Below are 22,858 nucleotides of genomic sequence, written 5' to 3' on the forward strand. Positions count from 1 at the left end.
ATTTATTTTTTAAAATCATAGACATTAGGCTTATATGGAAGAAGACTGGCATTTCCATGACAAAAATGGAAACCATTCTGGTGACCTTAGGAAACAATGTGGTTGAGACCTTCCTTGCCACCTGCTGTTTTTTTTTTATTTTTTTATTTTGAATTGAGCCTGGAAGATGATATTGGGTAGTGGGTAAGGGCTGAAGAGTTAGAATGAGAACTGGCTTTGAATCCCAGTTCTGCCACTTACTAGAGAAGTTATTAAAGTCCCCCACTTCCGTTTCAATGACCTCTTCAACACAGCATACAGATTAAGTCCACTCAATCCAATCCCCTCCATCATTATCATTATGACATATAAAAAGTAATTAGAGCGACTAACAGAACTTATCTCTGTATTCCTCGCTGTGTTCATAGAGTAGCCTCTCATCAGGACACTGGAACGAGTCCTGAGAACAATGAACCAGACATAGAGCCTGCCCTCAAAGAGCAGAGTCTAGGGGAAAGGATGAAATACACATGCAAGCACGCTAAGGCAGAAATGAGTCAGTGATGAGAGACGCGTACTGTTAATGGGAACTCTCAAAAGAGAAATGATTGCCAGTTCTGAGGAATCAGGAAAAGCTTTTCTTCCAGCATTACACTGTCCCTATGATTTCTAAACTTGCTCTTGCACCAGTTCTTGACCACCAAGAAAAACTGGTTTAATGGTTTTATTACATAGTTGGGAATATTAAGAATAGTGATATTTAAAAAACAAAATAAAAGAAGAAAAATAAGGCACTTATGAACGTGCAGGAGGAAAATATTGTAGAAGAAGGAAAATTTATTCATGATACATTATTTGGCTCAGTTATGAATAATACTTGCATTATCAGTGTCGCATAAGCACGGAATTAACTAACATGTATAAAAGGACAATAATCGTGAATGCAGAAGAGAATTGAATGCTTTCAATAAAAGTTGTCAGATGCCTAAAATTATGATACAAATAAAAATGACAATTTTAAATAGAATATTTGGTAACAAGGAGAATTAGATCTAAAAATTCCGCTAAAAGCTGAAAGTGATCATCTTGAGGGGCAGGGCTCTGGGAAAAGTAGGACTTGGGACTGTTGATTTTATTATGACCAATGTTGTTTAATGTTTAAGGCATGGACCTATATTCCACTAAACGGTTTTTTAATTCTATAGGAGAGGTGATATGGTTGTCAATTCATTCAGTTGGTTCATTGTTGGTTGCTGGATTAGTTTTTGCCAGTCTAACTTCTCCTTATGACTTTTTAGGGACGTAACCTCATTTTTTCTCAGAACATTTCATTCCTTAGCTTTACATATATGGTTCCTATAGAAGATTAAATTTTCTTAAATAACTTTGCTTCCTGGATGCAAATGATTGGCCCAGATTTTGGATGAAAGGAGATGATGGAGAGAGAGAGGGACAGAAGAGAGAGAGAGAGAGAGACAGGAGAGAAAATATATCACACAAAGAGCAAAAGGGTCCTAGCAATGTTGCAGCCCCTGGTTATATTTATGCCTAAAGACCAGCTTCCCACTTGCCTTTACAATAGTTTGGATGCTCAGTTTTATTTCACGGGGGATGCCTTCTACGCCCTTTCTATTTTTTTTTTTCCTTAGCTAGTCTGAGATGTTTTGTTTGTTTACTTTTCTGTGAAGAACAGGGACGCACTCCCAGTCTAAAATGGCATCTGACTAGCAGTCTCTGCTGTATGCTTAAAGCACATTATATCCATGTAAGGAAATGTTCCAATGAAGCCTATCAATTTATGTAATTAATATGTGCTGAGTTCCCAGGGTATACCTGGGTTGGCACAGTGGATGGGCTTAAATTGCGGTCTTTTCTATGACTAGCAGACAATCTCACTACTTGGTTCTGGAGGGAATCGTTGAATTATAAGGCAGGTGGAGATCAATTGAGAAAAGGTGTCACCTGGCAAGGAAGTGACCTGCAAAGGTCGGGAGATATGTCATCAGCATCCAGCACTCATGCAAACCAAAGCCCTGAACAGCCACTCAGATGGAACCAGAGAGACAATTGAGATATCGGGAAAGCAATTTTCCTCATTTGTTCCTCTCTGCCTTACCTCTCATCTTTTTAAAACCTGTTTATAGAGGTTCAATCTTTATAAACATTGGGCATAAAGTAGCAAGGACAACCAGTCTTGGCACCATGCATTTGAAGGGTAAGAGCCTACATGAAGCCTGAGTAAAAACAGAGGGAAAAGATATTCCATGTTGAAATAGATCTGCAATGGATAAAACCTGTTAGAAATTACTGTCAGAAAGTGAAAAAAAAAAAAAAGGAGTGTGTGGGGGGGGTGGCGGTGGAGAAGAGACGTAATTGATGCTGCAAAAGAAATTGGATCCATGCTTGAGGATGCAGAGGGAAGGTCCAAAAGGAAATGATGAGAAAGGCAATGACAGATATGAAAGGGCAGGAGTGAAGATCAAGGGGAGAGAGGGCTGGAATAAATGAAGCATAAGTAATTACCAGAGGAAAAATATACATCAGTCCCCAATTCTCCAAAGTTAAAAAAAAAAAAAATCTCTACTTACAGATTTTAGGTTCCCATGCTGTTATTTAGTTGTGAAATGATGTTTAAATTAAAAACAATTAATATGCTTTGAAAGCACTGTAGCAAAAAGAAAAGGTTAGGTATGAAAGTGCAGCAAGATAACTTCTAATTTCTTGCCTTAATTCATTGTGTGTTGTGATAACAGAAAAGCTCCGACTGGGTTGTGAAAGTTGGGAAGTCCAATGTCAGGGTGCTGGTAAGTCCAATGTCGGGGTGCTGGCTTTCTCACTGTGTAATCTCATGAAAGAAAGTAGGAAAGCAGAGGAGCAGGTCAGAGTAAGCAAACAAGAGGAGGTCAAAGTCACTTTTATAAGAAGCCCACTCTGGGAACTAACCCACTCACAAGATATTCCATTCCTTACCACCTAATCACCTTTTATTAGGACCCATCTCCTAAAACTAGCGTGTGGAAGATTAAGTTTCCAACACATCCACATGGGTAACCAAAGCACTTCTCTTCATTAACATTAATGCCACAACCCAGCAATGCATCCAAAGTTTTGAGCAAAAATGGCTGAGATACAAGTTGTCTCTAACAAACAGAGGCAATAAAAAGATGTTTCTAGGAAGCGTGAACTCAAAAAAGATCCATGGAAAACAATTATTTGAAGAGTGTCTTCAACTACCTGGGGGATACCAAAGTATGATAATCTCAAAAATGTGGAAGTTGCTACATTAAATACGAATGAATTTGACACTAAACCTAAGTAGACAAGGCCCATATTTATCTAGTTCTCTCCAGGATAAATATAAAACTGGTTGTAAAAATGAATCTAAAATCAAAACATCTGTCCCTTTAAAAATAATGTAAAATTCATGATTTCATGAAAAAACAAAAAGAAGTTGAGTTGAAAATGTCAGCTAATATTAACAAAGACGGAGAAATGAGAGGAGAGAAGTGGAGGATTGTGTACTTAAGAGATGGTTTCCATCTTGATCCTGAGAATCCATGTGAAGCCAAAGAGAGCTTTTGAAACATTAAAATATAGATTTCAAAGAAAGTCAAAGCTAAGAAAACATGGCCCCGGAGCAAACAGGAGTCATACATGAAGCAGCACAAAACAGTATTTAAAAAGCATAAAACTCTATGTTAGAACATGAAATCAGCCTTTTGTGTTAATAAATGCCAATGTTAAGCCCCTTTCTTAGATGCCAAAGAATCTCAAGTTGTTCCCCCCAATCCAGCCAATTGTTGTAAGACAATAGCTGAAACAAATTTTCATAATGTTAAAAGTAAAATATTAGTCACAATCAAACAAAGGAAAAGAGGGCTCTAAGTACAAATATCAAACACCAAATTCAGGACAAAATTACTGAGGGCAACAAGAATTCACTTTTTTTGGAAAAATGGTACAAACTTTTATGAGATGACTGAATAACTAGGCAATTTAACAAGACCTTTAAAAATGGGCACATGATAATAGTTGGAGATATTAAGATGCTTTGCTGTTTGTGGCAGATCAAGCAAGAAAATCAAATGCATATATTGAAAAACCAAGATTCATTCAAGAAGACAATATTGATGCCCTTTATGAATAAACAATATGCTTTAATATTCAATTTTCATAGAATACACTTTTTTCCCAACTAGAATCTTTGAGTCTTTTTTCCTCACTTCTCAAATTATATAAAATAAGCAGTGCATCCTTCTCTCCCAGAGTAGATTAAAAACTAAAAGTGAATGATTAAAATATTAAATTATAGATGTAGATATTTTGAAAGTGTTCATCTAAATAACTTACGGACAAAAACCAATTTGTATGGCAATTTTAAAATATTACTAATATAAAGGGGTTATTACATATGACTTCTTTGAGATTTAAAAAAGTCCATTTAAACTTCTATAAAAAATGATCTATAAGAAACATCAACATGTTAGGAGTAATTAAGTGTGGGTAGTGTTTATTTGTATATATAAGTTTGTGTAGATGGAATGCATACTTAGGAAAAGCCATACCTTCTCATTGTCCAGAAATTGCTCAAGGAAGACTACAAGCTACTGTACAGATTGTCTTTGGTGACAAATTCTTCTAGCAGCACAGATATCTCCTAGAATTAGTGAATTGATCTAAATATGGGTACCTCTGACTCAGCAATATTAAAGGTTCTTTTCAACTATGTAAATTGTGGTTATCCTTTTTTATGGACAACGTTAACCTAGAATTGAATAGACCTTTGTGCATAAATTGAATGTAAACTTCTCTATGACTAAAATGTGTAGCCTCCCCCCCACAACCACCATCCCCCCCCCGGAGGGATACAAGACACATACAGTCATCCATCTGTATGTTCAGGGAATGAGTACCAGGAACCCTATGGATACAAAAACCCATAGATGGTCTATTCCCATATATGAAGTGGCAAAGTGTTTGCATTTGAGCTAGACACCTCTTCCTGTGCACTTTAGTAAATCATCTCTAGATTACTTATAATACTATCACAAGGTAAAGGCTATGCAAATATTGTTTAGGCAGTATTGTGTAGGAAATTGTGACAAAAAAAAAGGTCTATACATGTTCAGTATAGATGCTTTTTAATTTTATTTTCTTTTGAGATTGGTTGAATCCATGGCTGCAGAGTCCACAGATAGGGAGTGTTGACTTCCTAGCCAGACTGTTGGAAAGCCAAGACACTGGGTGGGAGGTCAGACTCCCCATTGCTGCTCAGCAATGCCAGAGCAGCATTGCTCAACCTCTTGGTTGGGATACCGGTAGAAGGATCTGTCTCTACTTGTGCCCAGTCTCTTTAACAGTTGAGCAGGGCAGGAGAAATGGTAATTAGAAGGACTGTGGAATTGGGTGGCTAGGGCTGAACAACACCAAAGCTTTGAAGAAAGAAAATGAGAGGCTTAGGCTGATCATCAACAATTCAAAGCAAAATTTAAAAGACAAAGGACCGTTTGGCCTCATTTAAAGAGAATGTCTTTTTTGAATAGAGGACTAGCCTTTCTGAGGACCAGGCTCCAATCTGTTTCTAAGAATAGCAGAACTTCTCAAAAGGTTGAATTCTCAGCCCCAACATGTTTTCTGTTTTTATTTATTTATTTTTATTTCTTACCTACATGACAATAGTGGAATGCATTACAATCATAATTATCCATTCACAGCACAATTTTTCATATCTCTGTATATAAAGTATGTTCACGCCAAATTATGCCAGCAAGTTTTCTACGCTGGAGTTAAGAACTTGATAGGGAAAGAAACAGATACAGATAAGGTATCTGGATAGATACCTTGAAGAACTTTCAAATGTCTGGGACTACTCTTCTTTGTTAAGGGATAATGCTTTCTCTCCAATCCACTTTGCCTGAAGACTGCAGAAGCCTCATGTGAAGTAACACCTGTTGTGCTAAAGGACAGATGCACAGGACCTGAATGAAATTTGATGCTTGGGTACCTGGATTAATCATGTCCCCACAGCATGAGGATACCACTGAAGACTGGGATTGGGTTCCCTGTGCTATAGAAGCTAAACCACATCCAGGGCGTTAGCAGTTAAGTTGAAGTTTGGGTAATAGTGTGATTATGCTCTGAGACCCAAAGAAACAGGGGTCCCTTTCCAAATGATAGCAAAGTGTTAGGGGTGAAGTTCCCAGAGAGACAAAAGCAACTCCTATCAAACTTACAAACACATTAGGCTCTGCAGCTGCAAAATCAGCTACATGGTCACCAAAGAAGGAAGATAGGCACAGCCCTGTGAACTCTCAGCCACAGCATCTGCAGCACCTAAGGGATGGGTTAGTAAAAAGAATCTGGGCAAGGCACCAATTGCAACTACTACAACCTGCCCCATTTACCTCTCCGCTGTGTCTTTCAGATACTAAATTCTCTGCACATGGATATAGCTTCTCCAAGATTCTGAACATTCACACCCCTGCTGCTGTAGTGGATCTCAAGGCTTTAACTAATATTAACATTTCTCCTTTCTATTGATCATTTAGTTATAACTGGGAATGGGAGGACCAAAAGTTATCCCCATGGAATCTCTCGCTCCTACCTGCCCTATTTGACAGCAATTCTACAGTCTCATGATGTACAGGCCACTCCCTTTCACAGTATACATGGTAATGACTTTCTTTGCCTGCTAGTTTACTAGCACAAGGGACCCAAAGTGAACTTACAATAAATAGCTTAGCTGTAAGTTCAATGGGGCTCTTAATGTGTCCTTTCATGGAAGCCTAGGACTACTAGGAATCAGAAGAGACTCAGGGGCAGGTAAGAGAGTCATTGGGAATAATGAAAAAGGGTACTTCTATTGCCTGATTCCCAGATTCATGTGTTCAATTAAATGGGGATCCAGACCAAAAGGAAATGTTCAGTCCTTGGAAGGTGTCATCTCAAAGCTAATGCTTCAGCTACATTTGAAAGAAACCATTCCACTGGTCTATGAGGCCAGCAGCTTCTGGAGAGTTTAGCATGAGGTAAGGTCATTGGGTCCCACATACCCACTGTTATGTCTCCATGGAAAGTCCTTTGAACTGAGTTGATGCTATCCAAGATCACATACTGGAAGATCAAGCCTTCTATAAGCCCTTGGAGTAATGTTACTGCTGAGAGACAGGAAAGGCAATCTGCTGTCTGGAGTATCTGTCCATCCTAGTTAGGTTGACTTGATTTTTCCAAAATAGAAGGGGTTCCATAGTTCCATGTATTTGAATGGTCAAGAATAACTAGTGGTTCTTGTAGAAAGAATGGCACCCTGCAGGTGCTCTGCTTTGATCTCCTCTACTGGTAGGTTAGATATTAAGCAACAGAATTCTAAACTGGCAAATCTCAATCTTGGTGAGTCAAAATTGTTGGGCCATATCTCCATTTCTACTCTCACAGAAATCCCATTAATAGGCTCGTTACTAGATAATGGAATGGGCAGAAATTGGCTGCTAGTAACTAGCTGTATCAACCTACCTAGTTGGGTGTTGGATGCCTCTTCTTGGGTTGATGATCTATGGTGGGTACAAAATGCTATACAAACATCATTGCACCTTGATACCCATTCCCATATGCTTCCCAAGATCTCTTTGACTCATCTTCCGTCTTGTTTCTCCTCGTCCCTTCATTAAACATCTAAAGCGTTTGCATTGGCCATGAGTTCATATGTATTCTTAGGTGAATTAGCTTTCCATACAAAATCGATGACCAGGAACATCACCTGAAACTCTGTCCTCTGGGAGAATTTCTTCTCATTTCTATTTTTCCAGACTTTCCTTAAGTGGGGCTGGAGTACAAAAGTTCATTTTCAGTTCACACCGACCTGCAACTCTGACTCCATGTGTGTATTAATCTCAGGAGATTTTTCTCCTCTGCCCCTTGCACATAGGGAATGACTCATACCACAGGTGTGAGCTGAGGAAAAGTATTGGTATAACACAGAAAGTTACGTGGGGATCCCATGTCTAGGCTATTTGGGCTCTCTGGACCTTTTACAGATCAATTTGGAATATACTGCTTCTGACTTAGTGTCCTCCCCAAACATAATTTGGAGGGTTTGACAGTCCCTCATTTATTATGTGTCATTCTGACTATGTGGTTATTTCATGTCTCATGGTTACATGGTCTGTCTCTTCAGTAGAAGATCAGTGTTGGTGTGTATGTGTGTGTGTGTGTGTGCGTGTATGTGTATATGTGTGTGTGTGTGCATGTGTGCATAAGTTCCATTTAATAATGTATAGTTCTCTGTTGTAGATGTTTCATCTTTGCTCAAGAATGTAAGAATTGATCGGAAATCCTCTGAGTTTTCTTTTGAGCTTGTTAAAGAATCCACCAAGCATCTCAAGTGGGGTATGATGACTCATGCCCATAATCCCAGCAACTGGGGTGGCTGAGGCAGGAGGATCAAAAGTTTGAGGCCAGCCTGGGCGATTAGTGAGACTCTGTCTCAAGATAAAATAAAAAGGGCTAGGTTCAGTGGTAGAGTGCCCCAGAATTCAATCCCCAGAATAACAACAACAAAAAAGTATCCCAAGTGACAGAAGTGCTTTCACTGCAGAATGAATCAGCTTCAGTATTTTCTTGAAATGGACCTTCCTAAAACTTTAGCATCACCAAATAAATGGATTGGAGCAATATTTCGAAGCAATATACTGTGTCTAGAATCTGAAGAGACCATCTAAATCCTGTGCGACTTTCTTGGTGGTAGGAAATGCGCAGTGCAATATCTTGTTTACATTGGAAGGGATGACTCATTTAGTCCCAGAACACAGGACCCCCAAATATTTAACAAATGCATCCATTCCATAAAACTGAGTAGGATGATCTCGCTCCTCCTATAGTGCAGCCTGTATCTTACCACTTCTCCCTTATTAGGTTTAGCTTACATGATGTCAGCAACATGGGCTAATGTGGTCCTCTACAGAAAGTCCAGATGGGTCAAATCCTTTCAGACAATGCAGTGATAGAGAGAAAATGAATTAACATATCTCTGGGGCATGACCACGAATTTATACTGTTATTCATCCCATATAGATGCAAATTTCTTCTGTTCTTCTATTTGATGGATACCGAAAAGAATGCTTTTGCCAGATCAATAGCTTCATGCCACTTACCAGGGTTCTAATAAAGATACCACTTTCAGCTCCACAGCTCAATGAGGTCTACCATTTGGTTAAGTTTTCCAGTGTCATTTTCCATGGTCCATCTGGTTTCGCAGGACTATCACTCCTGCATTCTTGAAATCACTGAGGGTGGCACAAATCTACCATTTCCCCTAAGGATGTTGTAATTAATTTACACTGATTATATTGGGTGAAGGTAGAGGGAGTCTTTGGGATTTCTATGTGTCCTTTCTTATTAAATGACTCTGAGCTTATAAGTTTATGAATCACTGTAAATTTTTTTTTCCAACAAAGTAATATGTCCATTTCCATCACATATTCAGGAACTGAGGAAATGAGAACTGGGTATACCTGGATTGAGTGGTTACTGTAAGATGTACCTGCATCAGGACTTCACTTATTATATGACAGCTTTGTGCCTCAAATCTATTGGGGTCCAGGATGAAGACTCAGGTCTCTGAGTTCAGTGTCAACTTGAACCTTACATCTAACCGTCCTCAAATGTCGTGAGCATTGCCTTTTCCTCAGTGCTCTGTTACCTCTGTAAAGGGCCAATGGCCCTTTCATAGAAGATTTGGGAAAATAAATATCATATATATTCTCAGTCCATTTTCCATTGCTATAGCAGACTACCTGAACCTAGGTCATTTATTTTTGAAACAGAGGTTTACTTATTTTGCTCACAGTTCTGCAAGTCCTGGAGTATGGCACCACCATCTGCCCAGCTTTCTAACAACTCACTATCACAATAATTAACCCACGTTCACAAGAACTACATTAATCCCTTCCTGAGGCTGGATCCTCATGAACTAATAACCTCATGGCAGTCCTACCACCTGTCAACACCATTGCATTAAGGAATTAAGCCTCAGTATGAGCTTTGATGGGGAAAAAACAAATTCAATATGTAGCATATGTTTTCCACAATGTTGAACAATCTTTGCTCATGGGAATCTGGACTCTCCTTTGGACAGTCATCACCGAGCTCTTCAACAATCCTGTTGTCCACCCAAGTGCATTCCTTATCACCTCAGTAAATGGCATGTCCTCTGAACCCTCCTGAGTAGCAGAGCCTGAGTCAGCCAGTGTATTTGCTGGTTTTATAAAGACATTCTAGCACACAATTCCCTGGACCTTTGATCCCTTGATCAGTCTGCTATTGCAGACTCTTTTATTTAATATAAGCCATTGCTTTTTTCCAAGCTTCTGTGAGTCATCCAGGCAGTGTGTTAGAACTTGCCTTCATATATTGCATTAGAACTCTCTCTTATAGAGCTTGTTATTTTTTCTTCTCTTAGTCTAATGTCATTAAGATCTCTTAGCAGGTATATCTCCCAAGTTCCTGGCAGTGACTTATAACCAGGACTGACAATTCCTCTACTGCTTTGACAGATTAGCACTTCCTCAAGGAGTGAGTCATACTAATCTACATCTTATTATTGGTCTGGTTGGTAGGATGGGATCTAGGAGCGTATTCTGAGAAGAGCTAGCATTATGTTAGTTGTCTCATATGAAGCTTCTGTATAGCCTTAAAGCAGGGAAGGAAGCATTAGAGTGTGTCAAGGAAGATCTGTCTATTTCTACAGGTCATACAGATGGGGAGTCTCCAAGGCATCCACTTAATTACCCCTTGCCGCAGTCTGGCTGGGCACAAAATCACGAGCCACTCAAGCAGGAACAAACTTTATTTTTGAAACTGCCGCCAATGCCCCGGACGCTCCCGGGAAAATTGCTGATAGATGCACGCGGCGTTCTCCCGGATCCCCAGAGGAAGTTCCTCCTCCGGAAATCCCTCCTACTGCACTTCCCAACCAATGGGAACTCTCCAGAGTCCCATAGCAAGCCTAGGTGGACAGCAGGAATCCAGTATCCATATGAATGTAAATCTTAACATAATCATATCATCTCAATGGCTAGCTGGCATCTCCTTTCAACCAAAAATGCCATGCATCATATTACTTGGCTGTGGCTCTTAGCAACCCCTCCCTAGTCTCAGTGCCCCACTCCTTCCCTATCAAGGCCTTGATTCTGAAAATTCAACTTTCTGTGAAGTTCTATTACCCTTCCAAATATGTGCTGAGCCTGATCTTCAGAAGGACCAGCTCTCCAAATATAAGAGATAAGAGTCTCTTTAAATGATGCCAAAAAAAGTCCCCTGGCATTCACATTTTTGCTTTGAATTGTTGATTACTGCCCTAAGCCTCTTATTTTCTTTCTTCAAAGCATCAGTGGTGTTCAACCCCAGCCACCCAATTTCACAATCCTTATAATTACCATTTTCCCTATTACTACTCAACTGTCCAAGGCAGTGCACAAGTAGGAGCACATCTTTCTACCTGTATCCCATCCAGTTGACTACAGGTGAGAGTCTTACTTACTAAGACCATCAGTACCCGACCCACCACTAGTGATGGTTCCTTCTTCGGCAGTAGGTTCTAAGTGACCCACCTCTAGAAGTTCACCCTTAGAGTCAACTTCTTTGGATTACTTTTGATACTAATTGTCTTAGCTTAAGTTTTCTAGAAGTAGAGCCTGGGGCAGAGGGTCATGTACCCTTATTTATCGAGAGAATGCACTTGAGGAAAGCACTTGTAAGTGCATGAAAGTGCATTCTGCACTTGTAAGTGCAGAATGGCACAAGAAGAGTTAAGACAGAACGTGACTCCAAGTAAAGTCCAGTGTTGGTCTGTTCTTTGAGAGCACTGGAGTGTTATCTAACACAGAGCACTGTCCAATTTTGAGCTAATTGAGCTGCACTTAACAGGTTATTTGCTGAAGACCACTGATAGAGAAGAGGAAATCTTTTTTTCTTTACATACAAAAGAAGAACAAATACTAGCTAGGAGAAAGTCTTTTTGGGTGGCCCATGGTATGGGCTGAAGTAGATAATAAAATTAAGACCAAAAAGACAAACACAAAATCAGTCCTTTCTACTACAGACACCATAACGTCTGGCATGGTATTTGTGATGTCAACTATGAACCCCATCACTTGCTAGCTGTATGACACTGAGCATATTGTTTAGCTTTCCTGAGCCTTCGTTTCATCAAATGAAAACTTACAGATGAGAAAGATATGTTATTGCAATGAAATTATATAAAGAAAACATGTGAAGGGTTTCAAAAATCAATATCATTGTCACTATTTTTCAAGTCAATTTTGAAGTAAAAAAAATGTTTTCTCTAGGAAGGAAAAACACATGAAAACTAACTTCTTTCTTCAAAAACTTGCAAATAAAGAAAAACTTCTAAAGAAGGTAGATGGAGGAGTTAGATTTGTTAATATGAATCAACTAATTCAACTGATCAACTCTTTTTAACTAATTCCTATGAAAACTGATATCTAATACTCATGAATTTTTCTAGAAGGTTGGTTTCAGAACCCTATAGAAAATGTGTGTCTGAGTTCTGGCTATGAAATTTGATTGACTTCACATATGATGGATGCTCAAGCTAAAGAAAACTAGCTTCATATTCTCTGAGACAAGATATCCAGCAGCTAAAAGAAACGGTGAAATTCCTGTTGACACACTGCAATAAGTTAAGAGCTAGAAGAAGAAGCAGATGTGGATGTGGTAAAATGGGAAAATCACTGGGCAGAAATTCAGTAGACCTGGGATCTAGGTTCCAACCTAGCCACATTGAGGCCCTACGATATATGGAATATGGCGGACGGGGGATGTTGAAGTTAGACATACCTGGGATTGAATCCTAGGTAAACTACTTTATAGCTACATTACTTAGGAAAAGTCCAATCTAATTGTTCTGTGCTTCAGGGCCTTCATCTTGAAAATGAAGGAGATGGGATAATTCTCAATCTTGACTCTACATTATAATCAGCAAGGATTTTTTTTTTATTTTAAATTTTTATGTGTTTTAGAAATACTGGCCCTACTCCAGACCAACTGAATCAGAATTGCTGAGGTGAGATCTGGGCATCTGTTTATTTTAACTAAAGAAAGTAGATGACAAAGGATTTGTTAATATGAATTAGAAATTAGATATTAGATAAAAGTAGATATTACATTTGTTAATATGAATCAACCAATTCAACTGATCAACTTTTTTTAACTAATTTCTGTGAAAACTGATATCTACTACTCATGAATTATTCTAGAAGGTTGGTTTCAGATTCCTATAGAAAATGAGTATCTGAGTTCTGGCTATGAATTTTGATTGACTTCAAATGGGATTCAGATGCATAATGAAGGCAGAGATCCACTGGCCAGATCATCTCCCACTGCTGACCCTGCTGCCTGCAACACCTTGTCCTAGGCTTCAAAATGGGTAATTATACTGTGGGATCCATCCCCCAAACAAGGACAGAAAAAGTTTACCCTCCGAATTATTTTATGCTTTCAGTGGCATGATCACATCCCTGAGTTCACAAGCGAGGGAAATAAGGAAGTCTTTGCAGCTGATTGAAAAATAGTACTATTCCGTCTTAGATGGAAGGTTGACAGGGCCAGTGGAATTTTTCTTATGATCTTTGCCATGGTGTACATTATAGGAAGATGCTCAGCTGATTTCAAAACAGAAAACTCACTTGAAATCTTATCTCAGAATGAAGACCACAGAGTGCCTGTTCCCAGGGTGCTAGGATTTCTTTTCTCTCTTTTTCTCCCTCTTCCTTCCTTCCTTCCTTCCTTCCTTCCTTCCTTCCTTCCTTCCTTCCTTCCTTCCTTCCTTCCTTCCTTCCTTCCTTCCTTCCTCTCTCTCTCTCTTTTCTTTTCTTTCTCTCTCTCCTTCCTTCTTTCTTTCCTCCTTCCTTCCTTCCTTCTTTCTTTCTTTCTTTCTTTCTTTCTTTCTTTCTTTCCTCCCTGATACTATTTCCCCAAAACTACTGTCATTTGTCTATGTGTGACCATTTGGAAAAGGTAGACAGTCGTATATTCTTTTATATCTTCCTGACTTCCTACCCATCTGATAGTGGACTTTTTTCTGCTTAAGAAGAGAATCTTCAACTCTGACCAAGAAAACTGGGTGCCAGGAGACCCCTTCTACTCATTGCTTATGGAGCACCCATCCACCAAGTTATCTATGACACATCTCAGGGTTTTAAGCTAACAACACGAGCTGTAACAGGTGATAAAGTCAAAGAAACGCTCGAAACAGCAGCACTGGAAATCTTGACAAATTAATTTTCTGAGGACATCTGCTTGGAGAGAAAACAGTATGAATTCCAAAGCTATTTTTAATGAGAATAATTTTGACTTCTTTTTTTTTTTTACTCAAAATATAAGTAACTTTGAAACTCTAACATAAGGAGTCATGGTTTAGATGAAACTTCCAAGATGGTTCTGTCTTACAGTTATTTTTATTTGAGTAAATAAGAGTCTCTTTAAATGAGTCAACAAAACTGCTTACAGGGCTTGGTGTAGCATCCAGGTTGCTTCTCTATTCTGACTTTTCCTCTCTCTGACTAAAGAAAAAAAAAAAAAATCTTACAAAATGCTAGAAGGCAGGCAAAGTGTTTTAGGGAGAGACAGCCTAAGCAGAAAAGAAAGCTAAAATTAGCTCGATTTAGTTAATATTTAACACTTTGCATTTTCATGCAGCAGGTTGAAAATTTAAGATCCATCCGTGGTTAGGAAAACCAACAATTTTTGTTTAATATTTTAGTGTCTGAAACCACTTAGCAGTTAAGGGAAAGGCCTGTTATGAAATGTGTTTAGTTATGAAAGACAAGGCCAAATTTCCACTCTTAAGAAAAGCAGTCACTCACTGGTCCTTCACAGAGACACAAGTGCAAGCCACCAGCCCCAGAAGGTCATTGTGAAACTTCTAGGGGTAAGAATTATTTTCCTTGCCCTTTCCTTTGTTGACCTTATTTTCAGTAAAGGGGCTCCCCAGTTCCTACAAGCTGTTCCCTCGTGACGCCTGAATCTCCTCTCTGAGGCCCTGATGGATGAGGATGGATATTTGGGAGGCCTAGGACTGGCCCTCACAGCACCTGTCCAAGTCCTGGTCTAGGTGACTGCTCTGATCGGCAACTCAGCCCACCGGTCTTAGCTCTAGCACCTGCTCTGCTATCTCCTAGACTTCCACCTAACACATGATTTCTTAATTTGGGAGTTTAGATATGTGAATGGATCGAATTACTTAGCTCTTAAGCCCTCCCAAAGGGTCTGCTTTAAGCCCCCAAAATGGACACTTTAAGAGCTCACTCTTCTTTCTGCTTCATTTTGTCTTTCCTCATATTTGCTTTTTGTCCTTGGTTCCTGGCCCAAAGCTCCTAAAACCCCTGGAATTTTCTGAGTGGCAGAGTGTCTTTTGTTATACCCAAGGGGCCCCTTTTAACCATAGCTCAGTTTATGTTAGTGAAGTGATTCATGGAAGGGCCGGGGCGGGGGGCTACTATATTTAGGATGGAGATTGTTTACCAGAAAAAAACAATAACTACCATGATTAAAGAGTTAAAGCTATCAGCTCCTCTCCCTTGGGGGAATAGAGATTGAGCACCATCAATATCAATAACCAATAATCAATCAATCATGTCTATGGAACTAACCCTTGATTTAAAAACTCAGAATGACAAGGTTTGTGGAGCTTCCTGGTCAGTGTGGTTAAACCTATTATTCATCAAGGATGCATTCCGAGAACCCCTGTGGATGCCTGAAACTAGAGATACTACCGAATCCTATATATCATGTTTTATTCCCTAAATGTATACATACCTACCAATGATAGAGTTTAGTTTAGAAATCAGACACAGTAAAAGCTCAATAATTATAATAGAGTAGAACAAGTATAACAATTGTAAAGTTATGTGAATGTGGTCTGTCTCAAAATACCTCAGTATGCTGCAATCACCCTTCTTTTGTGATCATGTGAACTGATTTAGAGGGAACAATTTTCTGCTTCTCTTTGGCATGTCTGAATTGTCAACATCACTATTCTTGTGCTTTGAGGCTATTATTAAGTAAAAAAAGGGTTACTTTAATACAAGTCAAGCAATACTGTGGCAATCAATCTGGAAACTAAGATGGCTAAGTGTCTTACAGGCAGGTAGCATATACAATGTGGATACACTGGACCAGACAATGATTTATGTCCCAGGATGGATGGGATAGGATAGAGAATTATATAAAATATGATCAATTTAAATCTCATGAGTTGTTTATTTCTGGAAGTTTCCATTTAATGTTTTTGAACTGACATTGACCACAGGACTGAAACTGCAGATAAAGTGGGAGTACTGCAGTTATGTTAAAGTTCTGGGAGAATGGGATCCCAAAGAGGGCACAGAAGCTCTGTACCATCTTTCTCTCAATATCTTCCCTTGTGCATCTCTTTGATTTGGCTATTGATGAGCTCTATCCTTTACAATAAACCTGTAATAATAAGTAAAGCACTTTGCTGAGTTCTGTGAATTATTCTAATGAATTATTGAGTCTAAGTTTAGGGGTAAGGATTGTAGAAAATCCTGATTTGTAGTCATCTAGGACAAAAGAGCAAGTAGCTTCAAGACCCCATTTGTTGCTGGCATGTGAAGTTAGGACAGTCTTGTGGAACTGAACTCTTTAATCTGTGGGGTCTGCATTAACTCTGGGTAGTGTCAGAGATGAATTGAACAGTCGGACACCCAGTTACTGACAGAGAATTGATGGTGGAAGGACTGGGAAGGTCTATCCAACTCACTGCCTTAGAGTTCATGTTATTGCTATGGAGTGAGCTGAGGAGAAATGGGATTTCCAGTGAACGATACAAGCTGTTTTGGCCACTTAAGTGAAAGCACACTTCAAAGTGTTGCTTGATCGATTCATTGCCTTGGAATATCTACTTTGTGAGAAACCGATGTGAGAACCAAGTCACTGCCACGATGCCCACATTCTTGGCTTTGGGACAAAGAAAAAAATCATGCCTTGGAACAATGTCTAACATGTTGGGGCTGAGGCTAGTGAAGGCTTAGTTATGCCTTGAGGCTCTGTCACTGCTTTGATGCTGTGATTCGTTCATTGATCTTAGTCGGTTCCACTATTTATACACTAGTGTCAAAGTCACCAAGAATAACCACAAAGGCTTCCAGCCTTCGTCCATAAGACAGACATTAGAAGGTCAAGTAAGACTCACTGGTGGGTTTTTTTTTTAATATATAAGGAAAGAAAGACACAGGGACAATATGCTGTAGATTTATTGGTGTAACTCATACATGGGCTGGGTCTCTTTGTCCCTCAGAGAGTGTGATAGGCGTGACATGCCATGAATCCTGCATTCCATGAAAGCTGATAATGTTCCCTGGTTCTTCGTATTTTCCGGGGATTTATATATTCATAGTCATTTTGCATCCAGCTCCTGATCCTCCTGATTTCTGTTTTACTGTATATATCCTGATATAGAAATCAGTTTCAGTTTCTGTAGCAGGCTGGGGGAATAAAGAAAAAAAGTATTTGTTTTGTTTTAGTTTTTCAAGTGCATATTTATGTCAGTTTCTTCTTACAGTAACAAATTATCCGCCACAGGATACCTATGAAATAAAGAGAGGTTTGCTTTGACTCAGTTTCAAAAGTGGACACCCCTATTGGTTTGGGCCTCTGGTGGGGATGGTGAAAGCAATGGTGGGAGCAGCCAGGAAGCAGAGAGAGGATGAGTGGGTCCCGTAGTCCCCTTGAAGGACACATCCCGAGTGACCTCAGTGCCTCTCATAAGGCCCCCGCTCTTAAAGGTCTACAGCACTTCCCAACATAGTCACCTGGGGCTTTTTGGGAGACATTCAAATCATACTCAAATCAGAGCAATATTTTACTGAAATTATGGTGGTCCTAGGAAGGTGTTACATCATTGCTTTTATCTCTCTTCCATCTTTTTTATCATTAATACCCCCCTCCACTGTTCTCTCTCCTTCACACTCATTTCCTCCCAATTTGACCTCAGAGACTGTTTATAGTACTATTATAAGGTAAATCAAAGAAATAATCAGTGACAAAAAAATTTTAAATGAAGTATGTATATTATTCTGCAGTTTACATTTTAAAAATATTTTTGTATGTGGAATATAGCAAATGCATAATTGCCTTGGTGTCTTTGGGAATTGAGAATATTTGTAGAGTCAAAAATCATGCAAATGTAAGATTAATACAGGTTCAATAAAAAACCTTATTGTTTAGCGCTTAAATGAGAAATATGGTTCTAAACTCATGATGCATTTTAGCCTAAAAATATGTTCCCTATCTCTGACTAAATATGTTCCTTATCTCAGGACTACAAAAAATGAAAAAAAAAACCCATGAGGAACAAACACTCAAATGGAGGATTTTAAATATCTTTCCTAATAAATGAAAAATAGATCATTTTATGACTGAGGTAGAAAAATGCAATGCAAGCTTGATAGAGTTATTTCAGAAAGCAAGAAAGCTATCAAAACTATGAAGGATATGGCATAAAGATTCAGTCTGTAAGTTAGTCACAGTTGACCCAAAAAGTAGGAATGTCATAGCCAGAAAGTAAAGAATGGATGACAAGTTTTGAATGTCACAGTTTGTGTCACATAATAATTTAGTGATTCTAGATAAAGGGTCAGCAAACATTTTCTGTCAAGAATGAGAAAGTAAATATTTTAGTCATTGTAGAGCATGCTACAGCTGGTCAACTCCATTTATAGTGCAAAAGCAGCCAATAAAAATATGTAAATTGTGGGTAGGGCCATGTTCCAATAAAACTTTATTTACAAAAACAGTTGTCCAAACTTGCTTATTGGGTTTCTCCAACCTTGATTGAGGTCATGATTATCAGTGGCTGCTAACATCACAAAAAGAAGGACATTAGGTCCCTCCTAATAGAAGCACATAAAATCTTCTGTGAGTTAGAGTTGAGGAGGAGGAAAAAAAAATCAAATCTGAATCTGAATCTGTCTCTAAATCTAAATTTTTAATTTCATGGAATTCAATAGTCGTCTGTGTTACTTTGTTTTGCATTTCTACAACAAAGTACCTGAGCCTGGGTACTTTTAAAAATAGAACTCTATATATAGCTCACAATTCCGGAGGTTCAAGAGCGTGATGCCAAGGAAGAACCCCCAGCTCTGTCACAATGTAGCAAAGAGATAAAGAGAACTGGCTGCATCCAGAAGGGGCCAACTACATGGGGTGTTCCAGCTTTATAACAACCCACTCTTGTGAGGCAAACCTACTCCTGTGAGAGTTCAGACTCCCATGAGATAATGTTAATTCATTCAGGAGGTGGAAACCAACGATGTAATTACTTCCTACTAGGCCCTACCTCACACAACCTTGGGGGACAAAATCACACCCTATCCAAACTAGAGTGGTATTAAACACCACATGGATGCAACCCACAAGATATAAACTGAGGCAAGTCTCACAGGAAAAGAGGCCCAGCCTCCTCAACACATGCATTGGAGGGGAGAGAAAGAGCGAGCGAGAGAGAGAGAGAGAGAGAGAGAGAGAAAGGGAGAAGGATGATTTATAAATAAGAGTCTTCATAGCCCTAATAGTCAATAAAAATAAAATATAGAGTATTGCCCTTCAAAATTCTAAACTCTTGACTATTATGTAGAGCACTGTAACTAAAACAACTTCACTCCTAGTTATGACTACCAAAGAACACCAAAGTTCTTTTTCAGTGACGCTGCCTCCTAGATAGAAAGCAACTGGAAGATATAATTAATCCAGTTTCTTTAGAAAAGAAAAATTCCCCAGGAAGCAGCAAAGAGGTAAGTAATCCCAGAACACTCAGGAGGGTTAAACTCTGATTGCATTCTGTCATTAACATTCCACTGTTTGTTTTATTCAACACACATCTTCCTCATAGGATGCACAGAAAATAGCTTTATGGTCAGACAAAATGTAAATATTTTAACAATCTGTGTCAACAAATAAGAACACTGGAAATCATCTGAAAATGCTTTATTTGGTGGACAACATTTAGTAAACTGGTTACTTAACGATTACTTTCTCTTTGGCTATATTTCCACATGAAATAATCATTGTCTTGTAGAACGTATAATTTTTTTTGGAAGGATGCACAATTAGCAGGCTGTTAACCCCTTGAAAAAAGTAGTTGCTAACATATACATTTTTTTTCTTGTTTAGATTAATTTCTCACCAGAGAACCATAAAATACCCCCAATCAACTATGAATCTTTAGTCTGTGGTAAACTGAACCATCCACAGCCCTTCTCAAGCCTGAAATATATTTTAGTTTTCTGTAGATCAGAATTAAATTACTGCCTCAGTAATAAAAATAAATTTGTTAATTAGTTTACTTAATCAAATCGGACTGAACTCTGTCCCTAGGAAGCATACACCTGGAAACAGTCTGAAGATATTTGATGATTGGAGCTCAGCACCTGAAGGCAACTTTTCCCACATTTTGTCAGAGTACAATTATTTAGGCTCTTCTTCAGACTTCAGAAGGGAGTCTCTGTGTAGTCCATAGCAATATGTTATAGAACTAGAAATCTAGAATATTGTAATCAAAATTGGGCTGAACACTAGGCTGGGTCCAGCAACCAGATAAGAAGTTAGCAAAGTAATTGACCAGGGAGGAGAAATAAATAGACAAAAACTTATATGCTCCACTGGGCCTATGGAAACAGGAATATAAAGAATTGTTTAACTCTGACCAAATGTGAGCTTAACTCTTTCCCATATTCCCCAGGTTGTGACAGATGGCAGAAAATTCCATCACTCTCCAATTTTATTACAATATACATCTATTTCTCTAACGGCACACTCCCCAAATAAAATTTGGGGGGTTTCTAGTCATATGTCTTATCCCTCAATCTACAATGACTGGCTTCAAGTTTCAGATTTCCACTTTCCCACATGCAAGCAAAAAAGCACCTTGTGCAGGAAGTTTTGAAGAGAGGTCAACCATGAGAAAGAAGTTGCCTCGGTATTTAGTCTTCAGGGCTGTTGCTGAGATCCTGGATCTTCTGCTAAGACCCCATGCCTATATTGTCTCTAATTTGACCTGTGTGTTTTATTTTGTGTTTCTCAGCACTTTGGCTCAACTTCCTGCCTTTCTTTCTCCTGTTTTCTTGAGCTCTGATGCCTGACCTCTATGAACCACTGAACTTACACTTTCCTAGAATGTGCCTGTTTCTCTTTCCTGAGCCTTTGTTGTGGAACTTGATACCCAGTGCTCAGATGCTTACTTGACCTTACCTGACTTAAGTGACCTCTCTAGACATTACCTTTCCCTGTCATTCATGCTTTTCAGTGATTGAATACCTGGACAAAAGTATTGAGAATCGACAGTTATTGCCCCAACATTCCATTGCAAGTGAAGCATAACAAAACAGCATGTTGGAGTCTGCTTTAAAATTAGCTTCTGCTGAATATGCATGGATTTTATAATAAACTATAAAAGTTGGGAGGGTAATGCAGATACTCTTAGTCACCTTAAGTGAGCAAGTCTTGTCAGAAACTCTGACAGAAGGGCTATGGTGAAGGTGGTTTAGCAGATGAGCTATTAGATTGAAGAGATGGTTACTAAATGATTATCTTTAGCTATGGCTATATGTCAACCCAGTGACTTTGTGAGAGGTTATCTAGCTTCTCTAACCCTCAGTTTCCTTATCTGTATAATGGGGATAAAGTTAGTACCCACCTGTGTTTTCAAAGAAAGATACTTGATCTTCTTCCCCAGTTCCTGGTTCAGAGCTCCTAAAACCCTGGGGATTTCCTGGTTGACAGGAGCATCTTGTTATAATGACATGATCCTCAGCAGAACCTGGATAGTGTTGGGCCTGTCTCCAGAAAGACCAAGCCTTTGTTAGAAACTTGAAACTTTTAGCTCAGCTTCCCTACTTCTGGGAAAGGGAGAGGGACTAGGAAGCTAATCATCAATGGCTAGTTATTTAATTGGTCATGTCTACATAATGAAACTTCTATTAAATCCTCTTAACAGTCCAGAGAGCTTCTAAGTTGGGGAACATTGAGGTACGATGCAGATGATGCACTCAGAGAGGACAAGAAAACTGTTGATCTTTCCCCTATACTTTGCCCCTTGCACTCTTCCATTTGGCTCCTTTTGAGTTGTATCTTTAATAATACACCAACAGTAATAAGTACAGTGAGTCATTAACATAAATAGAGCCTGAGTTCTTTGAGTCTTATTAGCAAATCATGGAACCTGGGGAGGGGGTCTTTGGGAACCCGCAGAATTTATAATCTATTAGTTAGAAGTATAAGTGACAGCCTGGGACTTGTGGCTGGTGTCAGTGGAATATGACAAGATATGGCAGGACTGCCTATGCCCTTCATTTAGGGGATTTGATGCCACTGCTGGGTAAATAATGTCCTATTTGAATTGGATTTTAGGGCTCCCAGTTGGTGTTGAAGAGTCGGAGGAGTGGTGTTGGAAAAGACACTACACATTTGGTGTCAGAAGAACTTAAGTTCATTTCCAGCAATCAGATAATGCTCACAAACTACTTAGAATAGTGCCTGGGTCTTGGCAGTTACTGTATAAATTGTTATTATTCTGCTATAATTAGTTATTGCTACTATTGAATAAGATTGACATGCCATTATGAAGATTAAAAAACTCAACCTGAACCAAGATGTGAATGCTTAGCTGCTCATACCTGCATGCAAATTTTCTTTAGGACTTTGGAGTCTTGTTTGATCATGAGTTTATATTTTGGAATCAGAATATTTTGTAAATTATAGACTCAATTGTTATTAAAAATACCATTAAACTATGCTTTATGACAATAGTCAAGAAAAATTTTAAAAATTCAGAAAAATACTTTTC

This window comes from Ictidomys tridecemlineatus, chromosome 3 (assembly GCF_052094955.1).
Source record: "Ictidomys tridecemlineatus isolate mIctTri1 chromosome 3, mIctTri1.hap1, whole genome shotgun sequence".
Classification (NCBI taxonomy): domain Eukaryota; kingdom Metazoa; phylum Chordata; class Mammalia; order Rodentia; family Sciuridae; genus Ictidomys; species Ictidomys tridecemlineatus.